This window comes from Lepisosteus oculatus, chromosome 1 (genome assembly GCF_040954835.1).
Source record: "Lepisosteus oculatus isolate fLepOcu1 chromosome 1, fLepOcu1.hap2, whole genome shotgun sequence".
NCBI classification, from domain to species: Eukaryota; Metazoa; Chordata; class Actinopteri; order Semionotiformes; family Lepisosteidae; genus Lepisosteus; species Lepisosteus oculatus.
The window spans coordinates 30,529,614-30,550,478 of NC_090696.1; positions in this window are offsets into that span (position 1 = coordinate 30,529,614).

Genomic DNA, 20,865 nt, shown 5'->3' on the forward strand with positions numbered 1-20,865 from the left:
AAGAAAGACTGGAAAATGAAAGCAGACTCACAACAGTTACTGTCAGAATGTCATGAAAGTGACACTTTAAGCATTTTGGACTCCTTTGGAGTATTTGGGGAAACTTTTTGAACATAGCTTTTCAATGCAAGCTTTTTTATAAATGTTGTGTTGTGGAAGTGCCCGAGCTAGGGTTAGGGTTAGGGTTTGAGGAACACCTAGACATTTTGTGATGCATTTGCTGTGCTCTAGGACACATGTGAAATGCAAGAAAAGTGTTGTTTCGTTGTTTCTTTGTCAAATTTATTTGGCCCAATTTTGCACTTTTTGCTAAGCCGCACGCCTGTCAATCAAAAGTGGTCAAAAATCAAAGGTTTGAAAACAATCTTTTTCAGAGCTAAATTATCTTGTATTTGGCATCTCAAACCGAGTAAACACATACGATTATCAAACTTGAGCGTTATTTGTATTCCTGACCTGTTGACGACACCACACTTGTTCATCTGTGTATGCCATTCCAGCAGCATGCAACGCAAGAAACAAAGACTGGAAAATGAAAGCAGACTCACAGCAGTTACTGTCAGAATGTCATGAAAGTGACACTTTAAGCATTTTGGACTCGTTTGGAGTATTTGGGGAAACTTTTTGAACATAGCTTTTCAATGCAAGCTTTTTTATAAATGTTGTGTTGTGGAAGTGCCCGAGCTAGGGTTAGGGTTAGGGTTTGAGGAACACCTAGACATTTTGTGATGCATTTGCTGTGCTCTAGGACACATGTGAAATGCAAGAAAAGTGTTGTTTCGTTGTTTCTTTGACAAATTAATTTGGCCCAATTTTGCACTTTTTGCTAAGCCGCGCGCCTGTCAATCAAAAGTGGTCAAAAATCAAAGGTTTGAAAACAATCTTTTTCAGAGCTAAATTATCTTGTATTTGGCATCTCAAACCGAGTAAACACATACGATTATCAATCTTGAGTGTTATTTGTATTCCTGACCTGTTGACGACACCACATTGTTCATCTGTGTATGCCATTCCAGCAGCAGGCAACGCAAGAAACAAAGACTGGAAAATGAAAGCAGACTCACAGCAGTTACTGTCAGAATGTCATGAAAGTGACACTTTAAGCATTTTGGACTCCTTTGGAGTATTTGGGGAAACTTTTTGAACATAGCTTTTCAATGCAAGCTTTTTTATAAATGTTGTGTTGTGGAAGTGCCCGAGCTAGGGTTAGGGTTAGGGTTTGAGGAATACCTAGACATTTTGTGATGCATTTGCTGTGCTCTAGGACACATGTGAAATGCAAGAAAAGTGTTGTTTCGTTGTTTCTTTGACAAATTAATTTGGCCCAATTTTGCACTTTTTGCTAAGCCGCGCGCCTGTCAATCAAAAGTGGTCAAAAATCAAAGGTTTGAAAACAATCTTTTTCAGAGCTAAATTATCTTGTATTTGGCATCTCAAACCGAGTAAACACATACGATTATCAATCTTGAGTGTTATTTGTATTCCTGACCTGTTGACGACACCACATTGTTCATCTGTGTATGCCATTCCAGCAGCAGGCAACGCAAGAAACAAAGACTGGAAAATGAAAGCAGACTCACAGCAGTTACTGTCAGAATGTCATGAAAGTGACACTTTAAGCATTTTGGACTCCTTTGGAGTATTTGGGGAAACTTTTTGAACATAGCTTTTCAATGCAAGCTTTTTTATAAATGTTGTGTTGTGGAAGTGCCCGAGCTAGGGTTAGGGTTAGGGTTTGAGGAATACCTAGACATTTTGTGATGCATTTGCTGTGCTCTAGGACACATGTGAAATGCAAGAAAAGTGTTGTTTCGTTGTTTCTTTGACAAATTAATTTGGCCCAATTTTGCACTTTTTGCTAAGCCGCGCGCCTGTCAATCAAAAGTGGTCAAAAATCAAAGGTTTGAAAACAATCTTTTTCAGAGCTAAATTATCTTGTATTTGGCATCTCAAACCAAGTAAACACATACGATTATCAATCTTGAGTGTTATTTGTATTCCTGACCTGTTGACGACACCACACTTGTTCATCTGTGTATGCTATTCCAGCAGAAGGCAACGCAAGAAACAAAGACTGGAAAATGAAAGCAGACTCACAGCAGTTACTGTCAGAATGTCATGAAAGTGACACTTAAAGCATTTTGGACTCCTTTGGAGTATTTGGGGAAACTTTTTGAACATAGCTTTTCAATGCAAGCTTTTTTATAAATGTTGTGTTGTGGAAGTGCCCGAGCTAGGGTTAGGGTTAGGGTTTGAGGAACACCTAGACATTTTGTGATGCATTTGCTGTGCTCTAGGACACATGTGAAATGCAAGAAAAGTGTTGTTTCGTTGTTTCTTTGACAAATTAATTTGGCCCAATTTTGCACTTTTTGCTAAGCCGCGCGCCTGTCAATCAAAAGTGGTCAAAAATCAAAGGTTTGAAAACAATCTTTTTCAGAGCTAAATTATCTTGTATTTGGCATCTCAAACCGAGTAAACACATACGATTATCAATCTTGAGTGTTATTTGTATTCTTTACCTGTTGACGACACCACATTGTTCATCTGTGTATGCCATTCCAGCAGCAGGCAACGCAAGAAACAAAGACTGGAAAATGAAAGCAGACTCACAGCAGTTACTGTCAGAATGTCATGAAAGTGACACTTTAAGCATTTTGAACTCGTTTGGAGTATTTGGGGAAACCTTTTGAACATAGCTTTTCAATGCAAGCTTTTTTATAAATGTTGTTTTGTGGAAGTTCCCGAGCTAGGGTTAGGGTTAGGGTTTGAGGAACACCTAGACATTTTGTGATGCATTTGCTATGCTCTAGGACACATGTGAAATGCAAGAAAAGTGTTGTTTCGTTGTTTCTTTGACAAATTAATTTGGCCCAATTTTGCACTTTTTGCTAAGCCGGGCCGCGCCTGTCAATCAAAAGTGGTCAAAAATCAAAGGTTTGAAAACAATCTTTTTCAGAGCTAAATTATCTTGTATTTGGCATCTCAAACCGAGTAAACACATACGATTATCAATCTTGAGTGTTATTTGTATTCCTGACCTGTTGACGACACCACATTGTTCATCTGTGTATGCCATTCCAGCAGCAGGCAACGCAAGAAACAAAGACTGGAAAATGAAAGCAGACTCACAGCAGTTACTGTCAGAATGTCATGAAAGTGACACTTAAAGCATTTTGGACTCCTTTGGAGTATTTGGGGAAACTTTTTGAACATAGCTTTTCAATGCAAGCTTTTTTATAAATGTTGTGTTGTGGAAGTGCCCGAGCTAGGGTTAGGGTTAGGGTTTGAGGAATACCTAGACATTTTGTGATGCATTTGCTGTGCTCTAGGACACATGTGAAATGCAAGAAAAGTGTTGTTTCGTTGTTTCTTTGACAAATTAATTTGGCCCAATTTTGCACTTTTTGCTAAGCCGCGCGATTCTCAATCAAAAGTGGTCAAAAATCAAAGGTTTGAAAACAATCTTTTTCAGAGCTAAATTATCTTGTATTTGGCATCTCAAACCAAGCAAACACATACGATTATCAATCTTGAGTGTTATTTGTATTCCTGACCTGTTGACGACACCACACTTGTTCATCTGTGTATGCTATTCCAGCAGAAGGCAACGCAAGAAACAAAGACTGGAAAATGAAAGCAGACTCACAGCAGTTACTGTCAGAATGTCATGAAAGTGACACTTTAAGCATTTTGGACTCCTTTGGAGTATTTGGGGAAACTTTTTGAACATAGCTTTTCAATGCAAGCTTTTTTATAAATGTTGTGTTGTGGAAGTGCCCGAGCTAGGGTTAGGGTTAGGGTTTGAGGAACACCTAGACATTTTGTGATGCATTTGCTGTGCTCTAGGACACATGTGAAATGCAAGAAAAGTGTTGTTTCGTTGTTTCTTTGACAAATTAATTTGGCCCAATTTTGCACTTTTTGCTAAGCCGCGCGATTGTCAATCAAAAGTGGTCAAAAATCAAAGGTTTGAAAACAATCTTTTTCAGAGCTAAATTATCTTGTATTTGGCATCTCAAACCAAGCAAACACATACGATTATCAATCTTGAGTGTTATTTGTATTCCTGACCTGTTGACGACACCACACTTGTTCATCTGTGTATGCTATTCCAGCAGAAGGCAACGCAAGAAACAAAGACTGGAAAATGAAAGCAGACTCACAGCAGTTACTGTCAGAATGTCATGAAAGTGACACTTTAAGCATTTTGGACTCGTATGGAGTATTTGGGGAAACTTTTTGAACATAGCTTTTCAATGCAAGCTTTTTTATAAATGTTGTGTTGTGGAAGTGCCCGAGCTAGGGTTAGGGTTAGGGTTTGAGGAACACCTAGACATTTTGTGATGCATTTGCTGTGCTCTAGGACACATGTGAAATGCAAGAAAAGTGTTGTTTCGTTGTTTCTTTGACAAATTAATTTGGCCCAATTTTGCACTTTTTGCTAAGCCGCGCGCCTGTCAATCAAAAGTGGTCAAAAATCAAAGGTTTGAAAACAATCTTTTTCAGAGCTAAATTATCTTGTATTTGGCATCTCAAACCGAGTAAACACATACGATTATCAATCTTGAGTGTTATTTGTATTCCTGACCTGTTGACGACACCACATTGTTCATCTGTGTATGCCATTCCAGCAGCAGGCAACGCAAGAAACAAAGACTGGAAAATGAAAGCAGACTCACAGCAGTTACTGTCAGAATGTCATGAAAGTGACACTTTAAGCATTTTGGACTCCTTTGGAGTATTTGGGGAAACTTTTTGAACATAGCTTTTCAATGCAAGCTTTTTTATAAATGTTGTGTTGTGGAAGTGCCCGAGCTAGGGTTAGGGTTAGGGTTTGAGGAATACCTAGACATTTTGTGATGCATTTGCTGTGCTCTAGGACACATGTGAAATGCAAGAAAAGTGTTGTTTCGTTGTTTCTTTGACAAATTAATTTGGCCCAATTTTGCACTTTTTGCTAAGCCGCGCGCCTGTCAATCAAAAGTGGTCAAAAATCAAAGGTTTGAAAACAATCTTTTTCAGAGCTAAATTATCTTGTATTTGGCATCTCAAACCAAGTAAACACATACGATTATCAATCTTGAGTGTTATTTGTATTCCTGACCTGTTGACGACACCACACTTGTTCATCTGTGTATGCTATTCCAGCAGAAGGCAACGCAAGAAACAAAGACTGGAAAATGAAAGCAGACTCACAGCAGTTACTGTCAGATTGTCATGAAAGTGACACTTTAAGCATTTTGGACTCCTTTGGAGTATTTGGGGAAACTTTTTGAACATAGCTTTTCAATGCAAGCTTTTTTATTAATGTTGTGTTGTGGAAGTGCCCGAGCTAGGGTTAGGGTTAGGGTTTGAGGAACACCTAGACATTTTGTGATGCATTTGCTGTGCTCTAGGACACATGTGAAATGCAAGAAAAGTGTTGTTTCGTTGTTTCTTTGACAAATTAATTTGGCCCAATTTTGCACTTTTTGCTAAGCCGCGCGCCTGTCAATCAAAAGTGGTCAAAAATCAATGGTTTGAAAACAATCTTTTTCAGAGCTAAATTATCTTGTATTTGGCATCTCAAACCGAGTAAACACATACGATTATCAAACTTGAGCGTTATTTGTATTCCTGACCTGTTGACGACACCACACTTGTTCATCTGTGTATGCCATTCCAGCAGCATGCAACGCAAGAAAGAAAGACTGGAAAATGAAAGCAGACTCACAACAGTTACTGTCAGAATGTCATGAAAGTGACACTTTAAGCATTTTGGACACCTTTGGAGTATTTTGGGAAACTTTTTGAACATAGCTTTTCAATGCAAGCTTTTTTATAAATGTTGTGTTGTGGAAGTGCCCGAGCTAGGGTTAGGGTTAGGGTTTGAGGAACACCTAGACATTTTGTGATGCATTTGCTGTGCTCTAGGACACATGTGAAATGCAAGAAAAGTGTTGTTTCGTTGTTTCTTTGACAAATTAATTTGGCCCAATTTTGCACTTTTTGCTAAGCCGCGCGCCTGTCAATCAAAAGTGGTCAAAAATCAAAGGTTTGAAAACAATCTTTTTCAGAGCTAAATTATCTTGTATTTGGCATCTCAAACCGAGTAAACACATACGATTATCAATCTTGAGTGTTATTTGTATTCCTGACCTGTTGACGACACCACATTGTTCATCTGTGTATGCCATTCCAGCAGCAGGCAACGCAAGAAACAAAGACTGGAAAATGAAAGCAGACTCACAGCAGTTACTGTCAGAATGTCATGAAAGTGACACTTTAAGCATTTTGGACTCCTTTGGAGTATTTGGGGAAACTTTTTGAACATAGCTTTTCAATGCAAGCTTTTTTATAAATGTTGTGTTGTGGAAGTGCCCGAGCTAGGGTTAGGGTTAGGGTTTGAGGAATACCTAGACATTTTGTGATGCATTTGCTGTGCTCTAGGACACATGTGAAATGCAAGAAAAGTGTTGTTTCGTTGTTTCTTTGACAAATTAATTTGGCCCAATTTTGCACTTTTTGCTAAGCCGCGCGCCTGTCAATCAAAAGTGGTCAAAAATCAAAGGTTTGAAAACAATCTTTTTCAGAGCTAAATTATCTTGTATTTGGCATCTCAAACCGAGTAAACACATACGATTATCAATCTTGAGTGTTATTTGTATTCTTTACCTGTTGACGACACCACATTGTTCATCTGTGTATGCCATTCCAGCAGCAGGCAACGCAAGAAACAAAGACTGGAAAATGAAAGCAGACTCACAGCAGTTACTGTCAGAATGTCATGAAAGTGACACTTTAAGCATTTTGAACTCGTTTGGAGTATTTGGGGAAACCTTTTGAACATAGCTTTTCAATGCAAGCTTTTTTATAAATGTTGTTTTGTGGAAGTTCCCGAGCTAGGGTTAGGGTTAGGGTTTGAGGAACACCTAGACATTTTGTGATGCATTTGCTATGCTCTAGGACACATGTGAAATGCAAGAAAAGTGTTGTTTCGTTGTTTCTTTGACAAATTAATTTGGCCCAATTTTGCACTTTTTGCTAAGCCGGGCCGCGCCTGTCAATCAAAAGTGGTCAAAAATCAAAGGTTTGAAAACAATCTTTTTCAGAGCTAAATTATCTTGTATTTGGCATCTCAAACCGAGTAAACACATACGATTATCAATCTTGAGTGTTATTTGTATTCCTGACCTGTTGACGACACCACATTGTTCATCTGTGTATGCCATTCCAGCAGCAGGCAACGCAAGAAACAAAGACTGGAAAATGAAAGCAGACTCACAGCAGTTACTGTCAGAATGTCATGAAAGTGACACTTAAAGCATTTTGGACTCCTTTGGAGTATTTGGGGAAACTTTTTGAACATAGCTTTTCAATGCAAGCTTTTTTATAAATGTTGTGTTGTGGAAGTGCCCGAGCTAGGGTTAGGGTTAGGGTTTGAGGAATACCTAGACATTTTGTGATGCATTTGCTGTGCTCTAGGACACATGTGAAATGCAAGAAAAGTGTTGTTTCGTTGTTTCTTTGACAAATTAATTTGGCCCAATTTTGCACTTTTTGCTAAGCCGCGCGATTCTCAATCAAAAGTGGTCAAAAATCAAAGGTTTGAAAACAATCTTTTTCAGAGCTAAATTATCTTGTATTTGGCATCTCAAACCAAGCAAACACATACGATTATCAATCTTGAGTGTTATTTGTATTCCTGACCTGTTGACGACACCACACTTGTTCATCTGTGTATGCTATTCCAGCAGAAGGCAACGCAAGAAACAAAGACTGGAAAATGAAAGCAGACTCACAGCAGTTACTGTCAGAATGTCATGAAAGTGACACTTTAAGCATTTTGGACTCCTTTGGAGTATTTGGGGAAACTTTTTGAACATAGCTTTTCAATGCAAGCTTTTTTATAAATGTTGTGTTGTGGAAGTGCCCGAGCTAGGGTTAGGGTTAGGGTTTGAGGAACACCTAGACATTTTGTGATGCATTTGCTGTGCTCTAGGACACATGTGAAATGCAAGAAAAGTGTTGTTTCGTTGTTTCTTTGACAAATTAATTTGGCCCAATTTTGCACTTTTTGCTAAGCCGCGCGATTGTCAATCAAAAGTGGTCAAAAATCAAAGGTTTGAAAACAATCTTTTTCAGAGCTAAATTATCTTGTATTTGGCATCTCAAACCAAGCAAACACATACGATTATCAATCTTGAGTGTTATTTGTATTCCTGACCTGTTGACGACACCACACTTGTTCATCTGTGTATGCTATTCCAGCAGAAGGCAACGCAAGAAACAAAGACTGGAAAATGAAAGCAGACTCACAGCAGTTACTGTCAGAATGTCATGAAAGTGACACTTTAAGCATTTTGGACTCGTATGGAGTATTTGGAGAAACTTTTTGAACATAGCTTTTCAATGCAAGCTTTTTTATAAATGTTGTGTTGTGGAAGTGCCCGAGCTAGGGTTAGGGTTAGGGTTTGAGGAACACCTAGACATTTTGTGATGCATTTGCTGTGCTCTAGGACACATGTGAAATGCAAGAAAAGTGTTGTTTCGTTGTTTCTTTGACAAATTAATTTGGCCCAATTTTGCACTTTTTGCTAAGCCGCGCGCCTGTCAATCAAAAGTGGTCAAAAATCAAAGGTTTGAAAACAATCTTTTTCAGAGCTAAATTATCTTGTATTTGGCATCTCAAACCGAGTAAACACATACGATTATCAATCTTGAGTGTTATTTGTATTCCTGACCTGTTGACGACACCACATTGTTCATCTGTGTATGCCATTCCAGCAGCAGGCAACGCAAGAAACAAAGACTGGAAAATGAAAGCAGACTCACAGCAGTTACTGTCAGAATGTCATGAAAGTGACACTTTAAGCATTTTGGACTCCTTTGGAGTATTTGGGGAAACTTTTTGAACATAGCTTTTCAATGCAAGCTTTTTTATAAATGTTGTGTTGTGGAAGTGCCCGAGCTAGGGTTAGGGTTAGGGTTTGAGGAATACCTAGACATTTTGTGATGCATTTGCTGTGCTCTAGGACACATGTGAAATGCAAGAAAAGTGTTGTTTCGTTGTTTCTTTGACAAATTAATTTGGCCCAATTTTGCACTTTTTGCTAAGCCGCGCGCCTGTCAATCAAAAGTGGTCAAAAATCAAAGGTTTGAAAACAATCTTTTTCAGAGCTAAATTATCTTGTATTTGGCATCTCAAACCAAGTAAACACATACGATTATCAATCTTGAGTGTTATTTGTATTCCTGACCTGTTGACGACACCACACTTGTTCATCTGTGTATGCTATTCCAGCAGAAGGCAACGCAAGAAACAAAGACTGGAAAATGAAAGCAGACTCACAGCAGTTACTGTCAGATTGTCATGAAAGTGACACTTTAAGCATTTTGGACTCCTTTGGAGTATTTGGGGAAACTTTTTGAACATAGCTTTTCAATGCAAGCTTTTTTATTAATGTTGTGTTGTGGAAGTGCCCGAGCTAGGGTTAGGGTTAGGGTTTGAGGAACACCTAGACATTTTGTGATGCATTTGCTGTGCTCTAGGACACATGTGAAATGCAAGAAAAGTGTTGTTTCGTTGTTTCTTTGACAAATTAATTTGGCCCAATTTTGCACTTTTTGCTAAGCCGCGCGCCTGTCAATCAAAAGTGGTCAAAAATCAATGGTTTGAAAACAATCTTTTTCAGAGCTAAATTATCTTGTATTTGGCATCTCAAACCGAGTAAACACATACGATTATCAAACTTGAGCGTTATTTGTATTCCTGACCTGTTGACGACACCACACTTGTTCATCTGTGTATGCCATTCCAGCAGCATGCAACGCAAGAAAGAAAGACTGGAAAATGAAAGCAGACTCACAACAGTTACTGTCAGAATGTCATGAAAGTGACACTTTAAGCATTTTGGACACCTTTGGAGTATTTTGGGAAACTTTTTGAACATAGCTTTTCAATGCAAGCTTTTTTATAAATGTTGTGTTGTGGAAGTGCCCGAGCTAGGGTTAGGGTTAGGGTTTGAGGAACACCTAGACATTTTGTGATGCATTTGCTGTGCTCTAGGACACATGTGAAATGCAAGAAAAGTGTTGTTTCGTTGTTTCTTTGACAAATTAATTTGGCCCAATTTTGCACTTTTTGCTAAGCCGCGCGCCTGTCAATCAAAAGTGGTCAAAAATCAAAGGTTTGAAAACAATCTTTTTCAGAGCTAAATTATCTTGTATTTGGCATCTCAAACCGAGTAAACACATACGATTATCAATCTTGAGTGTTATTTGTATTCTTTACCTGTTGACGACACCACATTGTTCATCTGTGTATGCCATTCCAGCAGCAGGCAACGCAAGAAACAAAGACTGGAAAATGAAAGCAGACTCACAGCAGTTACTGTCAGAATGTCATGAAAGTGACACTTTAAGCATTTTGAACTCGTTTGGAGTATTTGGGGAAACCTTTTGAACATAGCTTTTCAATGCAAGCTTTTTTATAAATGTTGTTTTGTGGAAGTTCCCGAGCTAGGGTTAGGGTTAGGGTTTGAGGAACACCTAGACATTTTGTGATGCATTTGCTATGCTCTAGGACACATGTGAAATGCAAGAAAAGTGTTGTTTCGTTGTTTCTTTGACAAATTAATTTGGCCCAATTTTGCACTTTTTGCTAAGCCGGGCCGCGCCTGTCAATCAAAAGTGGTCAAAAATCAAAGGTTTGAAAACAATCTTTTTCAGAGCTAAATTATCTTGTATTTGGCATCTCAAACCGAGTAAACACATACGATTATCAATCTTGAGTGTTATTTGTATTCCTGACCTGTTGACGACACCACATTGTTCATCTGTGTATGCCATTCCAGCAGCAGGCAACGCAAGAAACAAAGACTGGAAAATGAAAGCAGACTCACAGCAGTTACTGTCAGAATGTCATGAAAGTGACACTTAAAGCATTTTGGACTCCTTTGGAGTATTTGGGGAAACTTTTTGAACATAGCTTTTCAATGCAAGCTTTTTTATAAATGTTGTGTTGTGGAAGTGCCCGAGCTAGGGTTAGGGTTAGGGTTTGAGGAATACCTAGACATTTTGTGATGCATTTGCTGTGCTCTAGGACACATGTGAAATGCAAGAAAAGTGTTGTTTCGTTGTTTCTTTGACAAATTAATTTGGCCCAATTTTGCACTTTTTGCTAAGCCGCGCGATTGTCAATCAAAAGTGGTCAAAAATCAAAGGTTTGAAAACAATCTTTTTCAGAGCTAAATTATCTTGTATTTGGCATCTCAAACCAAGCAAACACATACGATTATCAATCTTGAGTGTTATTTGTATTCCTGACCTGTTGACGACACCACACTTGTTCATCTGTGTATGCTATTCCAGCAGAAGGCAACGCAAGAAACAAAGACTGGAAAATGAAAGCAGACTCACAGCAGTTACTGTCAGAATGTCATGAAAGTGACACTTTAAGCATTTTGGACTCCTTTGGAGTATTTGGGGAAACTTTTTGAACATAGCTTTTCAATGCAAGCTTTTTTATAAATGTTGTGTTGTGGAAGTGCCCGAGCTAGGGTTAGGGTTAGGGTTTGAGGAACACCTAGACATTTTGTGATGCATTTGCTGTGCTCTAGGACACATGTGAAATGCAAGAAAAGTGTTGTTTCGTTGTTTCTTTGACAAATTAATTTGGCCCAATTTTGCACTTTTTGCTAAGCCGCGCGATTGTCAATCAAAAGTGGTCAAAAATCAAAGGTTTGAAAACAATCTTTTTCAGAGCTAAATTATCTTGTATTTGGCATCTCAAACCAAGCAAACACATACGATTATCAATCTTGAGTGTTATTTGTATTCCTGACCTGTTGACGACACCACACTTGTTCATCTGTGTATGCTATTCCAGCAGAAGGCAACGCAAGAAACAAAGACTGGAAAATGAAAGCAGACTCACAGCAGTTACTGTCAGAATGTCATGAAAGTGACACTTTAAGCATTTTGGACTCGTTTGGAGTATTTGGGGAAACTTTTTGAACATAGCTTTTCAATGCAAGCTTTTTTATAAATGTTGTGTTGTGGAAGTGCCCGAGCTAGGGTTAGGGTTAGGGTTTGAGGAACACCTAGACATTTTGTGATGCATTTGCTGTGCTCTAGGACACATGTGAAATGCAAGAAAAGTGTTGTTTCGTTGTTTCTTTGACAAATTAATTTGGCCCAATTTTGCACTTTTTGCTAAGCCGCGCGCCTGTCAATCAAAAGTGGTCAAAAATCAAAGGTTTGAAAACAATCTTTTTCAGAGCTAAATTATCTTGTATTTGGCATCTCAAACCGAGTAAACACATACGATTATCAATCTTGAGTGTTATTTGTATTCCTGACCTGTTGACGACACCACATTGTTCATCTGTGTATGCCATTCCAGCAGCAGGCAACGCAAGAAACAAAGACTGGAAAATGAAAGCAGACTCACAGCAGTTACTGTCAGAATGTCATGAAAGTGACACTTTAAGCATTTTGGACTCCTTTGGAGTATTTGGGGAAACTTTTTGAACATAGCTTTTCAATGCAAGCTTTTTTATAAATGTTGTGTTGTGGAAGTGCCCGAGCTAGGGTTAGGGTTAGGGTTTGAGGAACACCTAGACATTTTGTGATGCATTTGCTGTGCTCTAGGACACATGTGAAATGCAAGAAAAGTGTTGTTTCGTTGTTTCTTTGACAAATTAATTTGGCCCAATTTTGCACTTTTTGCTAAGCCGCGCGCCTGTCAATCAAAAGTGGTCAAAAATCAATGGTTTGAAAACAATCTTTTTCAGAGCTAAATTATCTTGTATTTGGCATCTCAAACCGAGTAAACACATACGATTATCAAACTTGAGCGTTATTTGTATTCCTGACCTGTTGACGACACCACACTTGTTCATCTGTGTATGCCATTCCAGCAGCATGCAACGCAAGAAAGAAAGACTGGAAAATGAAAGCAGACTCACAACAGTTACTGTCAGAATGTCATGAAAGTGACACTTTAAGCATTTTGGACACCTTTGGAGTATTTTGGGAAACTTTTTGAACATAGCTTTTCAATGCAAGCTTTTTTATAAATGTTGTGTTGTGGAAGTGCCCGAGCTAGGGTTAGGGTTAGGGTTTGAGGAACACCTAGACATTTTGTGATGCATTTGCTGTGCTCTAGGACACATGTGAAATGCAAGAAAAGTGTTGTTTCGTTGTTTCTTTGACAAATTAATTTGGCCCAATTTTGCACTTTTTGCTAAGCCGCGCGCCTGTCAATCAAAAGTGGTCAAAAATCAAAGGTTTGAAAACAATCTTTTTCAGAGCTAAATTATCTTGTATATGGCATCTCAAACCGAGTAAACACATACGATTATCAATCTTGAGTGTTATTTGTATTCCTGACCTGTTGACGACACCACACTTGTTCATCTGTGTATGCCATTCCAGCAGCAGGCAACGCAAGAAACAAAGACTGGAAAATGAAAGCAGACTCACAGCAGTTACTGTCAGAATGTCATGAAAGTGACACTTTAAGCATTTTGAACTCGTTTGGAGTATTTGGGGAAACCTTTTGAACATAGCTTTTCAATGCAAGCTTTTTTATAAATGTTGTTTTGTGGAAGTTCCCGAGCTAGGGTTAGGGTTAGGGTTTGAGGAACACCTAGACATTTTGTGATGCATTTGCTATGCTCTAGGACACATGTGAAATGCAAGAAAAGTGTTGTTTCGTTGTTTCTTTGACAAATTAATTTGGCCCAATTTTGCACTTTTTGCTAAGCCGGGCCGCGCCTGTCAATCAAAAGTGGTCAAAAATCAAAGGTTTGAAAACAATCTTTTTCAGAGCTAAATTATCTTGTATTTGGCATCTCAAACCGAGTAAACACATACGATTATCAATCTTGAGCTTTATTTGTATTCCTGACCTGTTAACGACACCACACTTGTTCATCTGTGTATGCCATTCCAGCAGCAGGCAACGCAAGAAAGAAAGACTGGACAATGAAAGCAGACTCACAGCAGTTACTGTCAGAATGTCATGAAAGTGACACTTTAAGCATTTTGGACTCCTTTGGAGTATTTGGGGAAACTTTTTGAACATAGCTTTTCAATGCAAGCTTTTTTATAAATGTTGTGTTGTGGAAGTGCCCGAGCTAGGGTTAGGGTTAGGGTTTGAGGAACACCTAGACATTTTGTGATGCATTTGCTGTGCTCTAGGACACATGTGAAATGCAAGAAAAGTGTTGTTTCGTTGTTTCTTTGACAAATTAATTTGGCCCAATTTTGCACTTTTTGCTAAGCCGCGCGCCTGTCAATCAAAAGTGGTCAAAAATCAAAGGTTTGAAAACAATCTTTTTCAGAGCTAAATTATCTTGTATTTGGCATCTCAAACCGAGTAAACACATACGATTATCAAACTTGAGCGTTATTTGTATTCCTGACCTATTGACGACACCACACTTGTTCATCTGTGTATGCCATTCCAGCAGCAGGCAACGCAAGAAAGAAAGACTGGAAAATGAAAGCAGATTCACAACAGTTACTGTCAGAATGTCATGAAAGTGACACTTTAAGCATTTTGGACTCCTTTGGAGTATTTGGGGAAACTTTTTGAACATAGCTTTTCAATGCAAGCTTTTTTATAAATGTTGGGTTGTGGAAGTGCCCGAGCTAGGGTTAGGGTTAGGGTTTGAGGAACACCTAGACATTTTGTGATGCATTTGCTGTGCTCTAGGACACATGTGAAATGCAAGAAAAGTGTTGTTTCGTTGTTTCTTTGTCAAATTAATTTGGCCCAATTTTGCACTTTTTGCTAAGCCGCACGCCTGTCAATCAAAAGTGGTCAAAAATCAAAGGTTTGAAAACAATCTTTTTCAGAGCTAAATTATCTTGTATTTGGCATCTCAAACCGAGTAAACACATACGATTATCAAACTTGAGCGTTATTTGTATTCCTGACCTGTTGACGACACCACACTTGTTCATCTGTGTATGCCATTCCAGCAGCATGCAACGCAAGAAACAAAGACTGGAAAATGAAAGCAGACTCACAGCAGTTACTGTCAGAATGTCATGAAAGTGACACTTTAAGCATTTTGGACTCGTTTGGAGTATTTGGGGAAACTTTTTGAACATAGCTTTTCAATGCAAGCTTTTTTATAAATGTTGTGTTGTGGAAGTGCCCGAGCTAGGGTTAGGGTTAGGGTTTGAGGAACACCTAGACATTTTGTGATGCATTTGCTGTGCTCTAGGACACATGTGAAATGCAAGAAAAGTGTTGTTTCGTTGTTTCTTTGACAAATTAATTTGGCCCAATTTTGCACTTTTTGCTAAGCCGCGCGCCTGTCAATCAAAAGTGGTCAAAAATCAAAGGTTTGAAAACAATCTTTTTCAGAGCTAAATTATCTTGTATTTGGCATCTCAAACCGAGTAAACACATACGATTATCAATCTTGAGTGTTATTTGTATTCCTGACCTGTTGACGACACCACATTGTTCATCTGTGTATGCCATTCCAGCAGCAGGCAAGGCAAGAAACAAAGACTGGAAAATGAAAGCAGACTCACAGCAGTTACTGTCAGAATGTCATGAAAGTGACACTTTAAGCATTTTGGACTCCTTTGGAGTATTTGGGGAAACTTTTTGAACATAGCTTTTCAATGCAAGCTTTTTTATAAATGTGTTGTGGAAGTGCCCGAGCTAGGGTTAGGGTTAGGGTTTGAGGAATACCTAGACATTTTGTGATGCATTTGCTGTGCTCTAGGACACATGTGAAATGCAAGAAAAGTGTTGTTTCGTTGTTTCTTTGACAAATTAATTTGGCCCAATTTTGCACTTTTTGCTAAGCCGCGCGCCTGTCAATCAAAAGTGGTCAAAAATCAAAGGTTTGAAAACAATCTTTTTCAGAGCTAAATTATCTTGTATTTGGCATCTCAAACCGAGTAAACACATACGATTATCAAACTTGAGCGTTATTTGTATTCCTGACCTATTGACGACACCACACTTGTTCATCTGTGTATGCCATTCCAGCAGCAGGCAACGCAAGAAAGAAAGACTGGAAAATGAAAGCAGACTCACAACAGTTACTGTCAGAATGTCATGAAAGTGACACTTTAAGCATTTTGGACTCCTTTGGAGTATTTGGGGAAACTTTTTGAACATAGCTTTTCAATGCAAGCTTTTTTATAAATGTTGTGTTGTGGAAGTGCCCGAGCTAGGGTTAGGGTTAGGGTTTGAGGAACACCTAGACATTTTGTGATGCATTTGCTGTGCTCTAGGACACATGTGAAATGCAAGAAAAGTGTTGTTTCGTTGTTTCTTTGTCAAATTAATTTGGCCCAATTTTGCACTTTTTGCTAAGCCGCACGCCTGTCAATCAAAAGTGGTCAAAAATCAAAGGTTTGAAAACAATCTTTTTCAGAGCTAAATTATCTTGTATTTGGCATCTCAAACCGAGTAAACACATACGATTATCAATCTTGAGTGTTATTTGTATTCCTGACCTGTTGACGACACCACATTGTTCATCTGTGTATGCCATTCCAGCAGCAGGCAACGCAAGAAACAAAGACTGGAAAATGAAAGCAGACTCACAGCAGTTACTGTCAGAATGTCATGAAAGTGACACTTTAAGCATTTTGGACTCCTTTGGAGTATTTGGGGAAACTTTTTGAACATAGCTTTTCAATGCAAGCTTTTTTATAAATGTTGTGTTGTGGAAGTGCCCGAGCTAGGGTTAGGGTTAGGGTTTGAGGAATACCTAGACATTTTGTGATGCATTTGCTGTGCTCTAGGACACATGTGAAATGCAAGAAAAGTGTTGTTTCGTTGTTTCTTTGACAAATTAATTTGGCCCAATTTTGCACTTTTTGCTAAGCCGCGCGCCTGTCAATCAAAAGTGGTCAAAAATCAAAGGTTTGAAAACAATCTTTTTCAGAGCTAAATTATCTTGTATTTGGCATCTCAAACCAAGTAAACACATACGATTATCAATCTTGAGTGTTATTTGTATTCCTGACCTGTTGACGACACCACACTTGTTCATCTGTGTATGCTATTCCAGCAGAAGGCAACGCAAGAAACAAAGACTGGAAAATGAAAGCAGACTCACAGCAGTTACTGTCAGAATGTCATGAAAGTGACACTTTAAGCATTTTGGACTCCTTTGGAGTATTTGGGGAAACTTTTTGAACATAGCTTTTCAATGCAAGCTTTTTTATAAATGTTGTGTTGTGGAAGTGCCCGAGCTAGGGTTAGGGTTAGGGTTTGAGGAACACCTAGACATTTTGTGATGCATTTGCTGTGCTCTAGGACACATGTGAAATGCAAGAAAAGTGTTGTTTCGTTGTTTCTTTGACAAATTAATTTGGCCCAATTTTGCACTTTTTGCTAAGCCGCGCGCCTGTCAATCAAAAGTGGTCAAAAATCAAAGGTTTGAAAACAATCTTTTTCAGAGCTAAATTATCTTGTATTTGGCATCTCAAACCGAGTAAACACATACGATTATCAAACTTGAGCGTTATTTGTATTCCTGACCTATTGACGACACCACACTTGTTCATCTGTGTATGCCATTCCAGCAGCAGGCAACGCAAGAAAGAAAGACTGGAAAATGAAAGCAGACTCACAACAGTTACTGTCAGAATGTCATGAAAGTGACACTTTAAGCATTTTGGACTCCTTTGGAGTATTTGGGGAAACTTTTTGAACATAGCTTTTCAATGCAAGCTTTTTTATAAATGTTGGGTTGTGGAAGTGCCCGAGCTAGGGTTAGGGTTAGGGTTTGAGGAACACCTAGACATTTTGTGATGCATTTGCTGTGCTCTAGGACACATGTGAAATGCAAGAAAAGTGTTGTTTCGTTGTTTCTTTGACAAATTAATTTGGCCCAATTTTGCACTTTTTGCTAAGCCGCGCGCCTGTCAATCAAAAGTGGTCAAAAATCAAAGGTTTGAAAACAATCTTTTTCAGAGCTAAATTATCTTGTATTTGGCATCTCAAACCGAGTAAACACATACGATTATCAATCTTGAGTGTTATTTGTATTCCTGACCTGTTGACGACACCACACTTGTTCATCTGTGTATGCCATTCCAGCAGCAGGCAACGCAAGAAACAAAGACTGGAAAATGAAAGCAGACTCACAGCAGTTACTGTCAGAATGTCATGAAAGTGACACTTTAAGCATTTTGGACTCCTTTGGAGTATTTGGGGAAACTTTTTGAACATAGCTTTTCAATGCAAGCGTTTTTATAAATGTTGTGTTGTGGAAGTGCCCGAGCTAGGGTTAGGGTTAGGGTTTGAGGAACACCTAGACATTTTGTGATGCATTTGCTGTGCTCTAGGACACATGTGAAATGCAAGAAAAGTGTTGTTTCGTTGTTTCTTTGACAAATTAATTTGGCCCAATTTTGCACTTTTTGCTAAGCCGCGCGCCTGTCAATCAAAAGTGGTCAAAAATCAAAGGTTTGAAAACAATCTTTTTCAGAGCTAAATTATCTTGTATTTGGCATCTCAAACCGAGTAAACACATACGATTATCAATCTTGAGTGTTATTTGTATTCCTGACCTGTTGACGACACCACACTTGTTCATCTGTGTATGCCATTCCAGCAGCAGGCAACGCAAGAAACAAAGACTGGAAAATGAAAGCAGACTCACAGCAGTTACTGTCAGAATGTCATGAAAGTGACACTTTAAGCATTTTGAACTCGTTTGGAGTATTTGGGGAAACCTTTTGAACATAGCTTTTCAATGCAAGCTTTTTTATAAATGTTGTTTTGTGGAAGTTCCCGAGCTAGGGTTAGGGTTAGGGTTTGAGGAACACCTAGACATTTTGTGATGCATTTGCTATGCTCTAGGACACATGTGAAATGCAAGAAAAGTGTTGTTTCGTTGTTTCTTTGACAAATTAATTTGGCCCAATTTTGCACTTTTTGCTAAGCCGGGCCGCGCCTGTCAATCAAAAGTGGTCAAAAATCAAAGGTTTGAAAACAATCTTTTTCAGAGCTAAATTATCTTGTATTTGGCATCTCAAACCGAGTAAACACATACGATTATCAATCTTGAGCTTTATTTGTATTCCTGACCTGTTAACGACACCACACTTGTTCATCTGTGTATGCCATTCCAGCAGCAGGCAACGCAAGAAAGAAAGACTGGACAATGAAAGCAGACTCACAGCAGTTACTGTCAGAATGTCATGAAAGTGACACTTTAAGCATTTTGGACTCCTTTGGAGTATTTGGGGAAACTTTTTGAACATAGCTTTTCAATGCAAGCTTTTTTATAAATGTTGTGTTGTGGAAGTGCCCGAGCTAGGGTTAGGGTTAGGGTTTGAGGAACACCTAGACATTTTGTGATGCATTTGCTGTGCTCTAGGACACATGTGAAATGCAAGAAAAGTGTTGTTTCGTTGTTTCTTTGACAAATTAATTTGGCCCAATTTTGCACTTTTTGCTAAGCCGCGCGCCTGTCAATCAAAAGTGGTCAAAAATCAAAGGTTTGAAAACAATCTTTTTCAGAGCTAAATTATCTTGTATTTGGCATCTCAAACCGAGTAAACACATACGATTATCAAACTTGAGCGTTATTTGTATTCCTGACCTATTGACGACACCACACTTGTTCATCTGTGTATGCCATTCCAGCAGCAGGCAACGCAAGAAAGAAAGACTGGAAAATGAAAGCAGACTCACAACAGTTACTGTCAGAATGTCATGAAAGTGACACTTTAAGCATTTTGGACTCCTTTGGAGTATTTGGGGAAACTTTTTGAACATAGCTTTTCAATGCAAGCTTTTTTATAAATGTTGTGTTGTGGAAGTGCCCGAGCTAGGGTTAGGGTTAGGGTTTGAGGAACACCTAGACATTTTGTGATGCATTTGCTGTGCTCTAGGACACATGTGAAATGCAAGAAAAGTGTTGTTTCGTTGTTTCTTTGTCAAATTAATTTGGCCCAATTTTGCACTTTTTGCTAAGCCGCACGCCTGTCAATCAAAAGTGGTCAAAAATCAAAGGTTTGAAAACAATCTTTTTCAGAGCTAAATTATCTTGTATTTGGCATCTCAAACCGAGTAAACACATACGATTATCAAACTTGAGCGTTATTTGTATTCCTGACCTGTTGACGACACCACACTTGTTCATCTGTGTATGCCATTCCAGCAGCATGCAACGCAAGAAACAAAGACTGGAAAATGAAAGCAGACTCACAGCAGTTACTGTCAGAATGTCATGAAAGTGACACTTTAAGCATTTTGGACTCGTTTGGAGTATTTGGGGAAACTTTTTGAACATAGCTTTTCAATGCAAGCTTTTTTATAAATGTTGTGTTGTGGAAGTGCCCGAGCTAGGGTTAGGGTTAGGGTTTGAGGAACACCTAGACATTTTGTGATGCATTTGCTGTGCTCTAGGACACATGTGAAATGCAAGAAAAGTGTTGTTTCGTTGTTTCTTTGACAAATTAATTTGGCCCAATTTTGCACTTTTTGCTAAGCCGCGCGCCTGTCAATCAAAAGTGGTCAAAAATCAAAGGTTTGAAAACAATCTTTTTCAGAGCTAAATTATCTTGTATTTGGCATCTCAAACCGAGTAAACACATACGATTATCAATCTTGAGTGTTATTTGTATTCCTGACCTGTTGACGACACCACATTGTTCATCTGTGTATGCCATTCCAGCAGCAGGCAACGCAAGAAACAAAGACTGGAAAATGAAAGCAGACTCACAGCAGTTACTGTCAGAATGTCATGAAAGTGACACTTTAAGCATTTTGGACTCCTTTGGAGTATTTGGGGAAACTTTTTGAACATAGCTTTTCAATGCAAGCTTTTTTATAAATGTTGTGTTGTGGAAGTGCCCGAGCTAGGGTTAGGGTTAGGGTTT